This window comes from Thermobia domestica, chromosome 9 (genome assembly GCF_964235325.1).
Source record: "Thermobia domestica chromosome 9, izTheDome1.hap1.1, whole genome shotgun sequence".
Lineage (NCBI taxonomy): Eukaryota > Metazoa > Arthropoda > Insecta > Zygentoma > Lepismatidae > Thermobia > Thermobia domestica.
Genome location: NC_137462.1, coordinates 124,062,351 through 124,072,185, shown reverse-complemented (window position 1 = coordinate 124,072,185; position 9,835 = coordinate 124,062,351).

Genomic DNA, 9,835 nt, shown 5'->3' with positions numbered 1-9,835 from the left:
TTCCTTTGCTTTGTCTGTTTCTCTTCGTAATTCATTATTTATCTTTCTGTACATCTTTCTGCCCTCTTCTGTATCAACCTGTTTCCACATCTTCCTTTCCCTCATTTTCTGCAACATCTGCTCTGTAACCCATGGTTTCTTAGCAGGTTTGTGTTCGCGGTAACCTACTGCTTCTTCTGCAGCCTGCTGTAATCAACGTTTAATATGTTCCCACCGTGCGTTACTACCTGCGCCTATCCTTTCCTCGTTTGAACATTTTTCTTCAAATTTTTCAGCGAAAAGATTTCTTATTTTCTCGTTTTTGAACCTTTCAGTATTCAGCACTTTGTTACCTACTTTTCTTCTGCCTACATTTTTCAGTTGAATATCTACTTCGGCCAGCAAAAGATTATGATCAGAGAAAATATCAGCCCCGGGAAGGGTCTTCTCGTTCTTTAAGCTATTCCGATACCTGTCCTGATCTGATATCTTCCGCCGTCTATTGGTGATTTCCATGTATATCTTCTTCTCTTGTGCTGATTGAACCAAGTGTTCCCAATTACTAGTGAATTCTGTCTACAGAAATTCACCAGTCCCTCTCCCCTTTCATTTCTTTCCCCTAAACCATATTTGCCTACGATACTACCTTCCTGTTTTTCTCCCACAACTGAATTGAAATCTCCCATTAGAATTATGCATGTACCCTTCTTCTCCCTATCTATAATTTCTTCTATTTTCTCATAATTTTCCTCTACTTCTTCAGTTGCATGCGAAGTCGTCGGTGCATATGTCTGTATCACCACTAGATCCTTCGTTTTCCCTTTAAGTCTTAACATCATAACTCTATCATCAATAAATTCTACTTTCACTACCTTCTCCTTTAAGCGCTTTCCAAGAATTATTCCTACGCCATTATGACCGCCCATTTCATTACCTGAGTAAAACATTCTATAACCTTCGCTGTTCAATACCCATCTTCCCATCTAACTTCACAAACGCCTACCAAATCTAAATTATTTTGTTTCATTTCTTCTTTAAGATTTTCTAATTTTCCTCTCTGTAACATAGTACGTACTACCATGAGCAAAATAAATGACGCGTCTCTTTATTTTGAAGTTTTTTGAAAATATCTCTGTTTTCTTTATATGTTCGAAATCTCGGAAGGTTTCCCCAGCAGGACAGGTTAATAACAAACCCGTTTTTAATATTTGTGTTAGATATTAGCTTAAAATAAAGAAATTAGAAGCAAAAAACATTAAATCGACAGAAATCTCGAGAATTACCAACTCTGCTAAACTGGGAAATTTTCAAGAACGCGAGGGAATTCTGCAGTTCAACACGAAGCAGCAACATCTATGTCAGTGGGAGAAGCGTGGATTAGATCTACAAACGAAAATTTTAACGAAATATTTCTAGTATGTCTTATTATATGCATTATCAGCGAACTCCAAATATATGAATCTATGCTAAGTATTAACGTATAGATAGTGCAAATAGTGGAAATTACCTATGGAAAAAGACGAATTGTTAGCCCAATCGTAATGAAAAATCGTCTTTACTGTAGAACAGGTTCAGCTTATGTAAGAAAGCAAATAGCTCAGTTAGATAAAGCAACGAGTTTGTATACCGAAGGTAGACGGTTCGAATCCCGTGAAGGACTGTTGTCATTTTTATCACTAAGGTTATTTTATTTATTTTTTATTTGGGAAATAATCAAATTGTAACATATGTGTAAAACTCATGACGATACCAAAAAAAAAAAAAAAAAAAAAAAGAGAGAGAGAGAAAATATCGTCGCATTTGCATTAGTGTCTCTAATTTTTGTTTGCAAACAGATTCGTAATTATTTCCCCTGTGCTCACTGATGCATAACGAATGTTTTCCAGTAAATGTTAATTCTAATTTGGAGAATTTTATAGTTTCACAATTTCTCACTACATAGTCTTCTATCTACGTGTTTGGATATTTTGATAACAGATTTCCCTATTAAATGTTTCATTTTCTCTATAAATATTTGTCTTAAATTGAAATTGTTTTGAATTTACTACATAAGCAAAGTTGCCCGAAGGAGGAGAGCTCAAGTAATAGATATTCTACGTAAAAGCAACCTATTGTAGAATAGGAAAAGTGTCTAAAGATTACAAAAGACTTTATATTTTGTCAGAAACAAGGCAGTATATACACAACATTGCTTTCGTTAACAAGTGTTTCACCCTTGAGTTGCTTATAAAATTAGGCAGAATAACTTTTGCCGATCATTGTTCTAGAGGGATTTGTCCAGGATGGTTTGATGTCGAGCTAATAATGATGAGTATGTTTATTTACATCACCGTTAAAGAAATAGCAAACTTTCTGAAAGGAACTTACTTAGGAAACAGATCTTCCTTCTACTTAGCCAGAGCCCACTCTGAAAAATTGCATCTGGCGTTCTGAGTGAAAGTTCTATGAGACTATTAGAAAAATATATTTCCGTTTCCACGCTGATGGTAGAATTTCTTAAACCGTTATTGAATTACGTTCGAAGGGTAGGCGTAAATAGCGCCCCCTCAACAATGTGGCGTGGGGACCGCACAAGCTGCAAGGCCAAAAAGTATACAGAAAGTACGCAGGGGCGGAGCAGGCCAAATTTTCACACGGGCAAAGTGAATTTTTGGCGCCCTTCCCCTAGTAGTAGCCTATATTTTACATTTTATCATAGTGTTTTTAATAGTTTGAACCAGGAGCGTCATTTCAGATTTTGCTTTGGGGGGAAGGGCAAGACCTCTTGATATAAGTAAAATTTCGCGTTTTTCACTGATTTACTACTATTCTAATGATAAAATCTATATACATCTCAAACTCAGGGGGGGCAAATGCCCTTCCCTGCCCTCCCTAAATGACGCCCCTGTTTTAAACCCATTTTCGAAAAGAAATCCTTACCTAGGAAAACTGCACAAAGAATATGGCCCGCTATAAACAATACCAACTCCACCCCCCCTGGTCTAGTGGCTAGCACGCCTGCCTTCTGTGGTACCAAATTTCACAATATTAAATCCCCACGTTAAGCGGGTTTGCATATCCAGGCTCCTAACTATGAAAACATTTACGCTCAGTCCAACCTCAATCATTTCACGAATTCAACCTGTTTTACGTATGTTATTAGGACATAATATCGATTGTGATTTATTCTAAAAACACTTTTATACATTACAAGAGCTGTAACGTCCAAATATTTACTGAGAACTCATAGTCGTATCGGAATAAACAAAAGCGAGTATGGAACAGTAAACTGCTATAACAAAAGGCAAAAGAAGATGTGCGAAGGCATACAAAACGGTCGAGTGGTTTGGGTGGATACACTATCAATCACATGTTTGTGTGTTCAAACCCGGTAGCAAATTGTTTCTTTTTTTAAGTGTCTTCCTATTTTCATCCGGAGGCTGAAGATATTTCTTTGAGTAACTCATTGAAAACTTCTTTTGTTTCAAATTCGATTAGAACGGAACATTATATGAATTGCGAATCTTAAATCCATAGCTAAAAAAATGAAGTATACTCACTACTCTATTACCCTCTGATTTGTAACGAAAAACTATTTATAAACAGTGGTGACTTCAGAAAATTATCCTCGGGGAGAATTTCAATATGCGGGTGGAGGGCAAACATTGGTATTCCACATTTAGTACGATAGAATATATGGTCCTGAAGGCGGAAATTTCTTAGCTCGAGAGGGGTCTCAAATTCTCCGTCAAATCACGTCCTGAAAGTATCATTGCTTAAAAGCTTTTCGTAGCAAATATAATATTACACTTGTTTCTCGTTTTACATTTAGAATTGGTAAAATCATAACTTACAGAGGATTATAATAAAAGCATAAAAATTATAATACCAATCATGTATAAATTATCCTGTAAGTTACCAACTTTGGGTCAAATTAAAACTCAAATATTTGTTTTCGGATTGCACTTAGAAGTAAGTTCTCTCTATATAATCCTGATTGGAAAGCCATGTATAGCTCTAGTTAATTAATCAATATTTATACAAATACTTTTTTTTTATTTTACTATTTTTACTATTCAATATTATATACACTTCATTTCCAAAATCAAAATCTCGAAAATGTAGGCTATATTGTACGAGTGCAGATTCGGAAATAAATGATTATTTATCATATGTATTGGTCTCTATTCGAAATTCTATTTAATCGAATCCGACAAGAACACAGACAGAAACATTGAGAACAGGTGAAAAAAAGAGAGAAAAAGGTTATGTACCCGGCGGAGACTCGAACTTAGTACGAACAGTGCTTTATAAGCCGAATGCCTTAGACCACTCGCCTATGGTAACAACTAGTAATTGAAGCAAAGGTTTCGAGTAGTAGTTTTTATTACAGAATAACGTTTTCTATTGCCTAAAATTTAAACCTAATTTACTTTGATATAATATATCTATTAATTTGTTTCATGAACACGTTTTCGTTACTTTGATGAATGATGTATGTTGTTGATATAGATTCTATTACACGTTCTTTCGTAAATATTATAGAAAGTATCAGTGTTATTTATGATCTTTCATGGAAATTGACTGACGCATGCGCAGTACACAGACAGTTCAATTGGAAGGCGAGGAAGGAAACGCTAACACACTGTTAGAATGTTTCGTCGCTGTGAAGTATAAAGAAAAGCTAAAATGTATTTTACGCTTGTCATTGCGTAAAGAATTACCAGGTTAATGTTTGTCCAAGTTCTCACTAATCAACTGGACTCATGAAAATAATTAATATTGTCATTACTGCACAATATGAAGAATAAAGAACGTATATTACACCACATTGTTCTCGAATTCGAACTTAGCTAAGGAAGGGACAATAAACAAAATATGATTTATTCATTCGAATTGAGATAATTCAATGAAACTAGAAATTACACAATCAAAAGGAAAAATATCGTTAAAAAGACAATAATACTTTTATCCGAGATGTGAAATAAAGTTATTAATTAACTGAAATGAAAGTAATATTGTTCATGATATAGAGTAAGAAAAAACAGTAAATGTATTCTTAGAAACGTTCAAAGTAAATTCACAAATGCTTTTTGAAGATATACTACTCTTCCTTTACGTTTTAACGAACTAATAAGTAAACAAGCAAAGGAAAAGAATGAAGAACGAAAGTATTGCTCTTGAAAAAATATAATAAATAAATGAAACTTAAATAAATGTTTACACAAAAAATAACACACTAGTACTTCGTGTAGTCACCTCCAGAGTCAGTAACTTCTTGAAGTCTGGAGGGGATACTAGATACAAGTCTCGAGCAATACGACGGTGTGTCACGAAAATGTTGCCACAGTTCCATAACATGATTTTGAAGAAACGTTTGGTCTCTGTCTTCACGTCTCTCTTCCCATTCTTGCACCATATAGGCCCACAGATGTTCAATTGGGTTCAAATCTGGGGATACAGGGGGCCACTTAATACAAATTAACTCTGGATGTTCACTTAGCCACTCTCGTGTTTGCCGGGAAGTGTAAACAGCACTGTTGTCATGCATAAATATATATTCTTCCTGTTCGAGGAAGTTTCTTTCTAAGGACGGTAAACACGTATTTTCGAGGATATTAATGTAAACACTGCTGTTCATTCTCTCAGGCACCGCAACCAAATCTCCAGGACCAGCAGCCGTCATGTATCCCCAAAAGTGTGCTGATATTCGTCCTGAACAAGAAGTTCTGATAATATTTTGTTCAGCATACCTGGTTCCGCGCGGTCTATACAATATAACTCTGCCTTGTTGGTTAGACTTGAAAACCTTCTCGTCGGTCCAGATGACAGTCCCAATATGACTGAGGTTGGGCTATGTTATTCTGTGCCCATTTCATTCGTCTGGCCTTGTGAGTTTCAGTCAGGAGAGTCTTCCTAGCGGGTCTTCAACAGTGTAGACCAGCCCCCAATAATCTTCTTCTTATTGTTTCGTGAGAACAATTATATTCTCTGGCTTTGTCCAAGAGGATTGACGTGTGGCATAGAGGTCTGTTGATTACTTTTGTAACTAAAGCTTGATCTTCAGCTGCAGTTGTCACTTTTGGCCTTCCACTTCTTGACCGAGACCTGAACCATTCACCACCTTCTTCATGTCGCTGAACCCATTTCTTGACCGTTTTCTTGTCACATCACAAATCTCTAGCAATCTGAGGCACAGTTTGTCCCATTTTTGCTCGGCCTATGATTTCTCCTCTCAGAGCAACAGACAGTTCTCCACAACCTTTAGAAAGAGGCATTTTGAAAACCTGTTAGAAATTTGCGTTCTGGCGTGTATGACAAATGTCGGTAAAGTGCATCTTTCTGTTTCTACTGCGCATGCACCAGTCAATTTTCATGAAAGATCATAAATAATACTGACAATTGCTGTAATATTTATGAACGAATACGTAATAGAACCTATATTAACATCATTCGTCAAAGTAAAGAATACCGTAAACATAAAACAATTTCAACAGACTATTACATCAGGCCAAAATAGGCTTAAACTTCAGACAATACAAAATAAATTTCATACTGTAACAAAAGATTGAACATGAAACACCCTTACTATATTTTCAACTTGTCACGTTAGCCGAGTGGAGTAAGGCATTCGGCTAGAGATTCTGAGGCACCATTCAAGAGTAGTCCGAATCCCACCACAGAATAATTTGGTTTTACCTCTTCTTGACGTTTCTGTTTGTGATCCTGCCGGATTCTATTAAATATAATTCCGTAATACGCTAAAATATACGTAATATTTGAAGTTCTTAACCTCCCATTTTTACTTTTTTCAAGCTCAATTGAGAAGAAAAAAGGAAAATGAAAGTACAAAGATTTACAAGTAGGTCACATGTCTCCATTTTTCGATTCTAACTTGAAAGTTACAGTTTAGGCGGTGACATATCGAGAACCCAGAGGGTTGTAACCCCTCCCATTGAGACTTTTATATTCTATTGAAATAAAAAGTGTTTCAGTTTATAATCTTGGAAAAGCAACAATCACTGTGTGTGGAGGACGGTTTATTTATACTACGATTTATCACTTCCAAATGTGTAGAAGATGTGACTGGATATTGTGTATAATCATTCAAGAAATATAAGACAACGAAGGGACTTCGTAAACCCTTCACGCCACCCCAGGCGAACGAAGTGCTTCCCGCCGTCCCTCGGTTGGGAACTGCTGCTTGCGAGGGAAATATTCTAACAGTGTGTTAGCGTTTCCTTCCTCGCCTTCCAATTGAACTGTCTGTGTACTGCGCATGCGCCAGTCAATTTCCATAAAAGATCATAAATAACCCTGATACTTTCTATAATATTTACGAAAGAACGTGTAATAGAATCTATATCAACAACATACATCATTCATCAAAGTAACGAAAACGTTCATGAAACAAATTAATATATATATTATATCAAAGTAAATTAGGTTTAAATATTAGGCAATAGAAAACGTTATTCTGTAATAAGAACTACTACTCGAAGTCTTTGCTACAATCACTAGTTGTTACTATAGCCGAGTGGTCTAAGGCGTTCGGCTTGTAAAGCACCATTCGAACTTACTTCGAGTCCCCGCCGAGTACAACGTTTTTTTCTCTCTTTTTTTCACCTGTTCTCGATATTTCTGTCTGTGTTCCTGTCGGATTCGATTAAATAGAATTTCGAATAGAGACCAATATATATGATAAATAATCATTTATTTGCGAGTCTGCACTCGTACAATATACATTTTCGAGATTTTGATTTTGGAAATGAAGTGTATATAATATTGAATAGTAAAAATAGTAAAATAAAAAAAAATATTCGTTTAAATATTGATTAATTAGTGTTAAACATGGGTTTCCAATCAAGATTATATAGAGAGAACTTACTTCTAAGTGCAATCCGAAAACAAATATTTGAGTTTTAATCTGACCCAAAGTTGGTAACTTACAGGATAATTTATACATGATTGGTATTATAATTTTTATGCTTTTATTATAATCCTCTATAAGTTATGATTTTACCAATTCTAAATGTAGAACGAGAAACAAGTGTAATATTATATTTGTTACGTAAAGCTTTTAAGCAATGATGACCTGATCTGAGGGAGAATTTGAGACCCCTCTCGAGCTAAGAAATTTCCGCCTTCAGGACTATATATTCGATCGTGCTCAATGTGGACTACCAATGTTTGCCGTCCACCTGCATATTGAAATTCCCCCCGAGGATAATTTTCTGAAGTCACCACTGTTTATAAATAGTTTTTCGTTACAAATCAGAGGGTAATAGAGTAGTGAGTATACTTCATTTTTTTAGCTATGGATTTAAGATTCGCAATTCATATAATGTTCCGTTCTAATCGAATTTGAAACAAAAGAAGTTTTCAATGAGTTACTCAAAGAAATATTTTCAGCCTCCGGATGAAAATAGGAAGACACTTAAAAAAGAAACAACTTGCTACCGGGTCTGAACACACAAACATGTGATTGATAGTGTATCGACCCAAACCACTCGACCATTTTGTATGCCTTCGCACATCTTCTTTTGCCTTTTGTTATAGCAGTTTACTGTTCCATACTCGCTTTTGTTTATTCCGATACGACTATGAGTTCTCAGTAAATATTTGGACGTTACAGCTCTTGCAATGTATAAAAGTGTTTTTAGAATAAATCACAATCGATATTATGTCCTAATAACATACGTAAAACAGGTTGAATTCGTGAAATGATTGAGGTTGGACTGAGCGTAAATGTTTTCATAGTTAGGAGCCTGGATATGCAAACCCGCTTAACGTGGGGATTTAATATTGTGAAATTTGGTACCGGGTCCAATTCCCGGTGGATTACTGTTGAACGATAAAAGTGGTTCGGATTCCACTATAATTAGTATCCACATCTCCCTTGGCCATTAAGGCATAACCGTGGAACGCTAAACTCAAGCAAACAAACAAACAATACTTAATTCCCGGCACTCTTTATTCTACATGCCATCTCTCAATTTTTTGATACAGCCCCCTTAGTACTATGAAACTCTCTTCTTCCATAGTGAAATGGAAAAAGATCATATAATTGCCACTACTTTACAAGAATATAAACCAAAAACGTCAGTAGAAAGCACATTATAAAATTTACTTTTTGAGGCTCGTTTTGGTGCCCCTCTTTCTCTGGCGCCCCGGGCAGTCGCCCGGCCCTTAGTCCGCCCGTGAAAGTACGGACGCATAACTAAGGACTGCGGAGGAGAGGTTAACCTTCATGTTATGCCACTGGTTTGACGTGTTTGAAATGTTCAGTAAGTGATCGGTTAGTGATATAATTTCGACAGTTACTGATGTTTAAAGTTTAGCTATGACAAAGCTACCTAATCAAATACATTTGATATCGGGATGTCACAATTTGATTTTTCCTCACATAAAAAAGATAAAAACAATAGTAATAAAAACCCTTACTCGTACTGGGCTCCTAACTAACTAACAACCTAATTCTTACAGACTAGTTGCTCTGACCAACTGAGTTTCGATTTCTTACGCGAAAGAAGTCTGTTATATTAAGAGGCATGGCTTAAGAACAGAGACGGAACTGAATTACCACTCGATTGACCTTGAGGGCAAATCACCAAAGCGTAGCTATAAACGTAAGTTCTCTGGAGTTGTGTGCATGCATCTCTCTGGAGTTGTGTTCAGTATTCCTATCTGCCAGTCATGCTTGTTCGTAGGAGTAATATGTTACAAACCTGACCTTTCGATACAGCACAATAGCAAAAGAATAAAAGGGAAGAATTCTTGCCCTTGTGAACGTTGGATACCACCATGTGCAATAAAACTGTCGCGTCTCCTTGAAGTGATATTTTATCGAAAATAACTCGTTTTCCTTTATATAGTC